Genomic DNA, 11,527 nt, shown 5'->3' with positions numbered 1-11,527 from the left:
AAAACAACTTAAATAGCTTGACTTCCCTGAAATTTTCCTTTCTTTTGTGCTCTTTTGTTCTTTGGCCACATTTCATGCTTCTTTAAAGCCTTATACTTCCTCATATCTTTTTGTTAACCTACAAAAGAGACAAGATCACATATAACTTCACCAAAACAATAAAATTACAAAAGAAAAATTAAAAGATAAGGTTTAGAGCTTGGGTTGCCTCCTAAGTAGCGCTTGTTTTATAGTCATTCAGCCTGACTCTTCTCTTCTTCAAGAGGCATCAGATAAGGGCAAGGTGATTGCTTCACGGTCTACCTTACCACCCCAGTAATGCTTCACTCGTTGTCCATTGACTTTAAATCTTTCTCCTTCACTGCTCTTTAGCTCAACAACACCATGAGGGAATGCTTGGACCACATTGAATGGTCCCGACCATCTTGACTTGAGTTTGTTAGGAAATAATCTCAATCTAGAGTTGTATAAGAGTACTTTTTGGCCTGGCTCAAATGCTTTGCATAAAATTTTTTTGTCATGCCATCTTTTTGTCTTCTCCTTGTATTTCCTAGCATTCTCATAGGCATTAAACTGAAATTCATCAAGTTCATTTGGTTGAAGAAGTCTCTTTTCACCCACAGCCTTAAAATCAAAGTTGAGCTTTTGGATAGCCTAATAAGCATCATATTCTAGCTCTATCGGTAGATGACATGCTTTCTTAAAAACTAACCAGTATGGAGATATGTCGATAGGAGTTTTGTAAGCCGTTCAATAAGCCCACAATGCATCATCAAGTTTGGTGGATCAGTCTTTTCTTGTTACTCCTACCGTCTTCTCAAGTATCTTCTTAATTTCTCAATTAGAAATCTTAACTTGCCCATTAGTTTAAGGATGGTAGGCAAGTGCAACCTTGTGCTTGACACTATATTCAAGAGAGATTGAAATTGATTATTGTAAAAATGAGTACCACCATCACTCACAATGGCTCTCGGTGCTCCAAAGCGGGTGAAAATGCGCTTCTTCAAGAACTTAAGCACTGCTTTAGCATTATTAGTGGGAAATGCTACTGCTTCGACCCATTTTGACACATAGTCTATAGCAACAAGGATATATTGATTGTTGAATGACATGAAAAATGGTCCCATGAAGTCTATGCCCCACATGTCAAACAATTCTACTTTAAGCATGTTGTTGAGTAGCATTTCGTTCCTTCTAGATATGTTACACATCATTTGGCACCTATCACACTTTAAAACAAAGTCATATGCATCCTTGAATAAAGAGGGCCAATAGAAACCACTTTGCAAGATTTTAGATGCTGACTTGTAACCTTTAAAGTAGCCTCTATAGTCAGAAGAATGGCAATACTTTAGAATTTCTTATTGCTCACGCTCAGGAACACACTTTCTAATCACTTGGTCGGCACATTGGCAAAACAAATAGGGTTTTTCCTAAAAATACAACTTAGCATCATAGAGAAACTTCTTCTTTTGATGAAACTTCAAATCAAAGGGCAAGATGCCACAAATAAGATAGTTGACAATGTCTGTATACCACAGTGTTTGAATATTGTCAACCTTAAAGAGTTGCTCACCAGGAAAAGCTTAATCAATAACAACATTAGATTTAAGTTGAGCATCAGTACTCAACTTTGAAAGATGGTCTGCCACTTGATTCTCAATACCCTTCCTATCAAAAATCTCCAAGTCAAATTCTTGTAGAAGTAGTACCTATCGAATTAACCTTACTTTAGACTCCTTCTTGTTGAATAGGTACTTCAAAGCTGAATAGTCAGTGTAAACTGTCACCTTAGTACCCATAAGATATGATCTAGACTTAGTAAAAGCAAACACCACTGCAAGAAACTCTTTCTCAGTCATGGTGTAGTTTTCTTGAGCATCATCAAGTATTCTGCTAGCATAATAAATTGGGTAAAGCACTTTTTCTTTCTTTTGGTTAAGCATAGCACCTACAGTAAAGTCACTAGTATTACACATCACAATAAAAGGAAAACTCCAATCAGGAGGCATCATGACAGGCGTAGACACAAGTCTTTTCTTCAACTCTTCAAATGCTTTCAAGCATGAATCATTAAATTTAAATTCAACATCTTTCTCAAGAAGAGTGCAAAGAGGCTTGACTATTTTGGAGAAGTCTTTAATGAAGCGGTGATAAAATCCCGCATGGCCAAGAAAACTTCTCACACCTTTAACATTAGTAGGTAGAAGAAGTTGCTCAATCATTGAAATTTTGGCTCTATCTGCCTCCAAGCCATTTTTGGAGACTATATGGCTAAAAACTGTGCCTTCCTTAACCATGAAGTGGCATTTTTCTCAATTCAAGACTAAGTTAGTCTCTTCACATCTTTTCAACATATTGGCCAAGTTGATCAAGCACTCCTCATATGAATCCCTAAAAACTATGAAGTCATCCATGAAGACTTCCATAGTTTTCTCAATCATATTAGAGAAAATTGCCATCATACACCTCTGAAAAGTGGTCGGTGCATTGCATAACCCAAAAGGCATGCACTTGAAAGAAAAAGTTCTAGAAGGACAAGTGAATGTTGTTTTTTCTTGATCCTGTGGAGTTATGGCAATTTGGTTATAGCCCGAATACCCATCAAGGAAACTAAAGAATTCCCTTCCAGTTAATTTGTCACGCATTTGGTTGATAAAGGGAAGAGGAAAGTGATCTTTCCTAGTAGCTGTATTTAGCTTTTGGTAATCCATACATACTCTCCACCTAGTAACAGTGCGGGTAGGAATTAGCTCATTATAGGTGTTAGCCACTATAGTCATGCCTCTCTTTTTTGGAACGCATTGAACTGGGCTCACCCAAGAGTTGTTAGAGATAGGATAGACAATGCCCGCCTCAAGCCATTTTAAGATCTCCTTTTTCATAACTTCCTTCATAATAGGATTCATCCTTCTTTGATGTTCCATGGAAGTTTTATGATTGTCTTCAAGGAAAATCTTATGCATGTTTAAGGGCTAATACCCTTTATGTCGACAATAGTCCACCCAATAGCTCTTTTGTAAGCTTTCAAGACTTCCACAAGTTGCTCTTCTTGTTGTGCATTCAAGTCCACAGTAATAATCACTAGCAAGGTGTTGTTGGCTTCCAAATAGACATATCGAAGATGAGAAGGTAATGTCTTCAAGTCAAGAGATGGTGGCTCTTCAATAGAGAATTTCAAAGATGGTCTACTAAGAGAAGATAAATCTAGAGATTCAAATTAGACATGGTTTCTAGAATAAAATGGTGATGCATTCATGATAGCCAGACACTCCTCTCCATCTTGAGTCTTTAATTGAGCTCCTATCAACAAGGCTTCTAAAAAATCATTAGGAATTGCCTCATTGAATTCTTCTTGTGCAACTTGATTAAGCATATCAATAAAGAAGCATTGCTCAAGATCTTTGGGAGATTTCACCAACTTGTGATGTTAAAAGTGACTTGCTCATCATCCACCCTCATAGTAAGCTCACTTTTTTCAACATCAATCAAGGTTCTAGCAGTTGCCAAGAATGGTCTTCCTAAGATAATAGGAATATCACGATCCACCTCACAATCAAGGACAATGAAATCAACTAGAAAAATGAATTTATCCACTTTTACAAGAACATCTTCAATAACACCATGTGGATAGGCTAAGCTTCTATCTGCTAATTGCAAAGTCATGGTTATTAGTCTAGCTTCACCCAACTCTAATTTATTGAAAGTAGAGAGAGGCATAATATTGATACTGGCACTAAAATCACATAATGCCTTACCCAAAAATTTATTTCCAATATGACACAGAATTGAGAAGCTATTAGGATCCTTCATCTTTTGAGGTAGTTGCTTAATGATATTCGTACAACTCTTAGTTAGAGCAACCATCTCAAACTCATTGAACCTTTTCTTTTTAGAGAGCACATCTTTCATGAACTTAGTATAGTTGGGCATTTTCTCCAAAGCTTCCACAAAAGGAATGTTAATATGCAATTGCTTGAACATATTGATAGAACACATTTGTTACCCACTTTTATTTGTCAATTAGGACCATTTTATTAATGATTTATCACCTTCAAGTGCACACATTGCATTAGATTTGGAACTTTGCCTAAGTTTCTAATATCAGTGCACTAGGGGCATTTTGGTCCAAAAAATGAACTTTTGAGAAAATGTACAAGAAAAATTGACAAAGTGCATTTTATGTCCAGTTGATGAATAGTGAAATTATATTTTTAAAATTCATTTTAGTTTGGGAGTAATTAAATAAAAAAGTCAACACTTTCTTAAGTGTCTTAGTTTGTCCTAGTTTTTGGTTTGCCTTTGTGTGAAAATTTTTATATAATTTTGTGCAGCCTAAAAATTGGTTAATTTAATAAATTCTCCCTTCTAATTATGAATTTAATTCTGGACATGAATTAGATTTTATTATATCATATGCTATTTAATTGAATTATGTGATTTATGTGACATAGGTGGCATGTGACTTGTGCATCAATTGGGCAATTGAGGTCAACACTCCTTGAGGACAATGGCTGATGGTTTGCACGTGAATTATGATTATTTTGAGGGATTAGATCAGCTAAAATGATGTGGATGACACATGGGAAATTAGGCACACATTGGAATCATCTACAAACCAATAGGAAGTTGCCACCTTGCAAGTGTGACAAGGCTCCCATTTACATTTTAATTTCTTTTTCCTTATTTTAATTAAGCTTCAGCTGATGGGAGACACCAAGGAGCACGCCATTTTAAGCCTCAAATGGGATCCAACACATATCTAATTCATCTTCCACATTCTCTCTCTCTTGTTCATAGTGTTCTTCATTTTCTCTCTTTTGTTCTTCATTTTCCAGCACCCTAACCTCCATTTTCAGCCACCAAACCTCCACAAAACTCATACCATTCTTCTCCTCTCTTCATTTTCGTTCCATCCCTTCCATTTTCACAAGGATTGAAGCTCATTTCCATCATTCAAGAGCTATGGAGTTTGGCCTTCACAAGCAATCACTAGGGTTCTTGAAGATGAAGATTGGCTAAGTTTCTTTTATGGAATCCTAGAGAGATGAAGATGGAGGATGAGTCTTGAGCTTCAAATTGGCTAAGTTCTTTTGTTTCCTATCCTCTTCTCTTTTTACTAGATGGTTAGATTCCTTAATCTAGGGTCTAATCATCTTAGCTTATAAATTCTAATTTGAATTTGATGTTGATGTAAAGAGAGAGGATTGTTTCATTTAATTTCTTCCTTGGACAGCCATGACTGAATTTTGCCACTCTTTGTTTGGCACATAATCTTGTGTTTTTCAATTAGTGAATTTCTTGTGTTAATATTGCATAATCTTGTGGTGTTAATGCTTGTGTTGTTGAGTAGCTTGACATAATCTTGTGGTTGCTCAATTTATGTGTTTGACCATGGCTGTTGAGAGGGGATTTTGAGTGAATCACTTGGCTAATGTCTTCACCAATTGGTTAATTGAACTAGGGACTTTAATCTAAGACCTAGGGAGGTTAGCTAATTAGGTTAATTGGCTTAGGATAATTTTCTTAAGTCATGACAGCTTTAGTCAAGAGGAAAGGGAAGCTAAACTTAGCCTAATCATGAGAAGATAATGAGTCCAAAATCAACTAATCTCTAGGGTTCCATTATTGTGAAAAGGGAAGTTCATTTCACTCACTTTCACTAGCATTTTAATTACTTGCATATTAGGTAATTAGTTTAGATAATTAGCTAGATAACTAAATTCCCACAAACTTTGGTTGATTTATTTCACTAGATAACTTTCAATTAGACTTAAAACCATTCCTTGGGAGATGACCTAGGGTTGGCCCTATATTGCATTAGGGTTAGCTTTAGTGTAATTTTGAGGATAAGCGACTAATTTCCTATCACATATCAAGAAAATTTTTAAATTGGCCATCTTCTTGTTGCTTCCTAAGCCTTTAAGGAAAAGGTAGTGGAGGCACATATTTTGGCTTGGCCTCTTATTGCTTTTTCTCATCACTAACCTTTTTGGCTTTATCTTCATTCTTTTTCTCTTCTTGATTATTCTTTGAGTTGTCACACTCTTCAACCACAATGTTTTCATTAATCACTTTATCATCAAGAACCACCTTAATAGCACTACTACTCACATCACTTGCACTTGGCAAAAGAACTTTGGGTAATTGCATCCAACTTCTCAAAGTGATTGCTTTACACTCCTCCTTACCATCCTTTTTAGGATTTGGAATGGTGTTACTAGGGAGATTGTTTCTTGACATGGCCTTCATTTGTGAAGCTAATTGCCCCATTTGCACTTCAAGATTCTTAATTACGGTATCATGAAGAGTAAGAGTTGCCTAAGTTTCAACTCTTGTAGACTCTTGATTACTCAAGATTTATGCTAACATCTTTTTCATTCTAGACTCCTCTTCCTTAACCGGCATTGGCTTTGGTGGAGCTTGAAAACTCGAAGGGTGAATTGGCTTGACATTAGAGGATAAAGGTTGATTTGAAGAATTCCCTTGACTCCATGAAAAATTAGGATGATTCCTCCATCTTGAGTTGTATGTTTGAGAAAAAAGGTTGTTATAAGGGTTTTAGAACTTGCCCATTTAGTTAACAGACTCAGTGGTCATATAAAGAGGACATTGATCGGGCATATGAATATCATTGCATTAATTGCACACAGTTGGAATGGCTTGGACAGCATGCACATTATGAGAATTTCCCTTTTGCATTTGAGATTCCAACACATTAAAACCCTTGTTCATTGCATTCAAGATGAATACAATCTAGGAAGAAGAATTATCTTTAGCATTAGTCACTATTGATGTATTCCTTCTATTCATGTTTTGAGTGTTGTTCGCAGATAATTGATCTAAGAGGCAAAAAACTTCATTGACAGGCATATTCTGATATCCTCCATTTGTGATAGAATCAATCATAGGCTTAGAAGATGGATTTAGATGATTACAGAAAATTTAAATCACTACCCATTTGTCCACACTATGATTAGGGCATTTCTTTATTAACATCTTATATCTCTCCAAGCTACATAGAGATGCTCATCTGTATATTGCTTAAAGCTAAGAAATTCATCTCTTACTTCCACTGTTTTATCATTAGAGAAGAATTGAGCTCTAAACTTGTTCTCAAGATCCTCCCATGAACCAATAGAACCTTTGGGAAGATTGTTGAACCATTCTTTACCTTGTCTTGTAGAGAAATTGGAAATAATTGCAAGTGTAAGACATCTTTAGGCACCTCGTTTTGTCTGAAAGAATCACATGCTTCCACAAAAGACATCAAGTGCTTGTTAGCATCTTCATTGAATAGACTATGAAACACACTATTTATTTGAAGCATTGCGATCATGGCAGGCTTGATCTCTAAAGTATGTGCTTGAAACTCTAGCATTTGAATACAAGATTGAGTACCCCTCAGATTCTGGTTAGTAAAGTCATTGATTGAGGCAGTGTTATACTGGTCTTTTGCCATATTTCCTGATTAAATTTTAAGAGTTCTTTCAGAATTAGGAGACTCAGCTTCTTCAAAGATTGTCAATCCTTCAAGTATCACTTCCAATCCTTTTGGGCCTATGGCTTGTATATTCCAAATGGATACCTGAAGAAGAAAACAACCCAAGAAGTATCAAAGTAAAACAAAAACACTAAACAAAAATAAAATAAAAATCTAGAACATCTATAAAGCTCAAGCAAAATCTAATATCACTAGTCTAAGGTTGATCAAAATACTTTCAAAACCAAATCCCTGGTAACGGCGCCAAAAACTTGTTGCTCACTGCAAGTGTACAGGTCGTAGCAAGTAACATAAAATGAGTAAAGTATCGTTCCCTCGAGGATTTGTTTAAAAACTATAATTAAGCAAAAGACTAAGTAAATTCGATCAAGTTGAGCTACACAAAGTTAGGTGAAAATGATTTTGCAAATGAAACTAACACTAGAAAATAAAAAAAAAGTGAGTGATTCACAAACTTCCAACACAATTTAGGACCTAGGATTGTTTATTCCCCTTGCATTTCATAACACCAAAATTACCTCCTCTCATAAGTGCTTTTAATGAAAATAAGTGCTAATCTAGGGTTTTAAAAATACTTGGACAAGCTCTCTCAAGTCATGAACAAGTGTTTAGTTAAATTAATTGCTCAATCTCTTGTTACAATTAATAAAACTCGATTTTAAACACCAACCCTAATGTGGCTATGTAAGGCTAGTAAGTATATCTCTATCTTACTAGCAAAACCATCCATTCAACATGCAAATATCAAGTTCTTACACAATTTTACCCAAGTTCTACACTTAACCTAGCCCTCTCAAACATCAATTAAGTGAACCCAACATCTAAATGGTGGCCAATCACTTAGAAACATTAAGAAAAGGGTAAAATAAACACATATATATCATTAATTATAAAAATAGAGGAGAAATATAGTGTTAATCCATACAAGGGTTCCAAATAATCCTAGAATAAAGGGTTTAGTCACTCATAATCATCCACAAGCTATAAATATACAAAATAAGGGGACCTATTTCATATTACAAGATAGGAAAGGGAAGAAGAATAGTAAAACCAAAGAAAAATAGCTCCAAATGTCTTCAAAGCTTCAATCTCTTGGACCCAACTCTTTCAATGCCCTAACCCTAGCACAACCAAGCTTCAAGTGTGTCTAAAAGTCTGAAGAATGCGTTCTGGGTCGAGCTCTCAGCTTATATATATCCTAGCCAACTAATTTCTGATAAATAAAATGCAGTGTTTTTCTGATAGCGACGAAAGTCGTGAACGAAAGTCACGACTTTGGGATGACTTTGGCAATTTTGCACTGTTTTTACAGCTAACAAAAATCATTCATTTTGTTCTTGATTTCTTCATCCAAAAACCTTTCAAAAATATCCACAAAGCTCCAGAAATGCTTTTAATTAAAAATTCAATCAAAATAACATGAAGTTAGGCTAAAAATATCAAATTAAAGCCAAGAACACAAGCTCAAAACAAAATGCACATTTTCCTAATTTGGGTAATAAAAACATATACAATTGAACCAAAATGGATTAGAATCTAAGAAAAATGTGATGAAATAACATGAACTTCTAGAAGTTAAGATAATGCATAATGGATATTGTGTTATATATTGTTTGCCTAAATTGAGCATTTTGTTAAGTATAGCCTACTAATAAAATAGTATCACATGGACTTTCAGTAGAGAATATATGAATCTTGCATTTTACATAATGAATATTGTATTGTACATTGTTTGCCTACTTGTGCAATTTGTTAAGCCTAGCCTACTAATATAGCAATATTGAGAGATAACTTATCACAAACTTTCTTGCAATTGCCTTTAACCCTCAATTTCAAGATAAAACAATGTATCATTGTTCAAGGTGTAGGGAGGCCAGACACAGTTGTAAGACATGAAAGAATCCTAATCCAACATGAGAAGTAGTTGCATTATACTTTTTTGATGTACATAGGAAACTATAATTATGTACATGGAAGCATTCTCAAGTAATATTTTTTAGGTAATTGGGAATCACATTTCTTTTTTGTTTGTATATAGAGAAGCAACAGTTAGATGTTTTGGATATAGTTGCTAACTTTTTGTGTATATCAGACTTGAAATATCATGTCAAATTTTATGTAAATATATACTTGTTTTAGTAGCTAGGCTAATGCCAATATGAAATTATTCATATATGATATAATTGTCTTTCTTAATATTGAAAAGGCATGGACTTTGAGTTGAGCATATGTGGATATTATCTTATATAAAGTGGATGTTGTGTTGTCCATGGTCTTTCTAACTTGTCCATTTTGTTGAGCATAAACTATTGAAATATTAAAAAGGCATGGACTTTTAGTTGAGCATAAGTGAGCATTGTAATGTGCATAGTGGATGTTATGTTTTGCATGGTTTTGCATAGGTTTTCTGACTTCAACAAAGGGCAAAAATGTACTTTTGGTCTCAAGAAAAATTGCAATAAGGACCTTAAGGCCTGTAGTGCAATATCAAACTTTTTCAAGCCCAAAGTAAAATTATGTTTTTTTTGGGACTCTTAGTGCGATTTTCCCAACTTATTACAAAGCAAACGTCACAGATGAGCAAACTCCGCCCAGAACCTCAATTAGGATAAAAAAAAATTTCTAAACTTGTTGTACTAGGTGATGATCGCATAAATTGGTTTAGTACTTGCAATCATGAAAAATTTCATTTAATTCTATAAAAAAATTGTTTTTAGTGGCCAGTCTGGATATTGAAATAATTAAATTGAAACAAAAATTTGGATCGTAAAAAAAAAAAATCCGTAGGATTTGGAATTCGAAGACTGTTAAGAGCAGAAAAAAATTAGAGTAAAAAAGATATTTTTCACTCTCATTTTCTGCTAATTTTTTAGAAAATTAAGGAGAAAATGTTAATTTAAAAAGGGATGGAGAATAATTGATTCGCATATTTTAACATCTCCCAGGTGTGTCACTATTGATTTTTGGCGAGGGGGTTAAAGGGGAATACTGGAGAACAAGAATTTGTTAGTGGATTTATTGCTCCTGTTGGAAAGCAAGTGGCCTGGATGATGGTTTGACCAAATTAAACTTGGTTTGTTAGTATTTGACTAGTCATTGGCTGGGAAAATAAAAACAAACGTTTTGGATTTTTTCGACATGGAAGCGATGCCAGTAAGTCATGAAAAATTGGGCCATGAGGCCCTCGTGTACTCACAAAAAAGAAACACTAGAGATATACTTATCATTAAAAACAAATCTACAATGATGAAGTTATACAAATCAGGTTAAAAGAATAATTATCATAAATCTCAAATTAATTAAGAAAAAATAATAATAAAATCTTCTAAATTATGAAAATGATAATTTGATCCCTTGAAATGTCATAATTCCTTTAAAGTCCTTAGGTGATTCGGTGTCTATAAATTTTAAAGTGAAAAATATCATTTTACCTTCATTAAAAATAACAAACCCTAATTACAACTTTTGCTTAAGAAATAACAACTTTTATTCTGTGAATCTTAAGAGTTGAAAACAACAATTATAGCTTATCAAGTATAATTTATGTTATTAAAAAATAAATTCTCAAAATAACAAGTCCCAATTGTAACTTTTGTTTTAGAAATAACAACTTTTATTTTGTGAATCATAATAGTTAAACAAAAAATCACAATTTATCAAGTATAGTTTCTATTATTGAAAAATAGGTTCTTAAAATAACAAGCCTCAATTATAACTTTGATTTAAGGAATAACAACTTTTATTCAAAAAATCACAAGGATTTAACAAGAAATCACTTGTCAATAAGGATAAAATAATCTTTTTAATTTAAAATTTATTAACACAGAAGTCCCTAGGGACTTAGTGGAATTATGGCATTTCAAGGGATCAGATTGTCATTTATATAATTCAAGGTGATTTTATTATCATTTTCCATTAATTAAAACAAAATCAAATTAAGTTATACATTAGTATATTTTCAAATAACTAGGACATACTATTGCAAACAATATCAAACGTCCCACACGTTGCACACAGTTAGTT

General features: G+C 33.9%; 1 non-coding gene across 1 annotated transcript; it reads left to right on the top strand.

Annotated features, from left to right (window-relative positions):
* Positions 1 to 6,967: 6,967 nt before the first annotated feature.
* Positions 6,968 to 7,073, top strand: LOC129314750 (small nucleolar RNA R71). The gene has a single exon (XR_008594257.1). It is a non-coding gene; the product is annotated as a small nucleolar RNA R71 (small nucleolar RNA).
* The last annotated feature ends 4,454 nt before the right edge of the window (positions 7,074 to 11,527 follow it).

This window comes from Prosopis cineraria, unplaced genomic scaffold (assembly GCF_029017545.1).
Source record: "Prosopis cineraria cultivar Desert tree isolate PC_DT_omini unplaced genomic scaffold, ASM2901754v1 PC6, whole genome shotgun sequence".
NCBI lineage: Eukaryota > Viridiplantae > Streptophyta > Magnoliopsida > Fabales > Fabaceae > Prosopis > Prosopis cineraria.
This window is presented reverse-complemented; position numbering and strand designations above follow the sequence as displayed.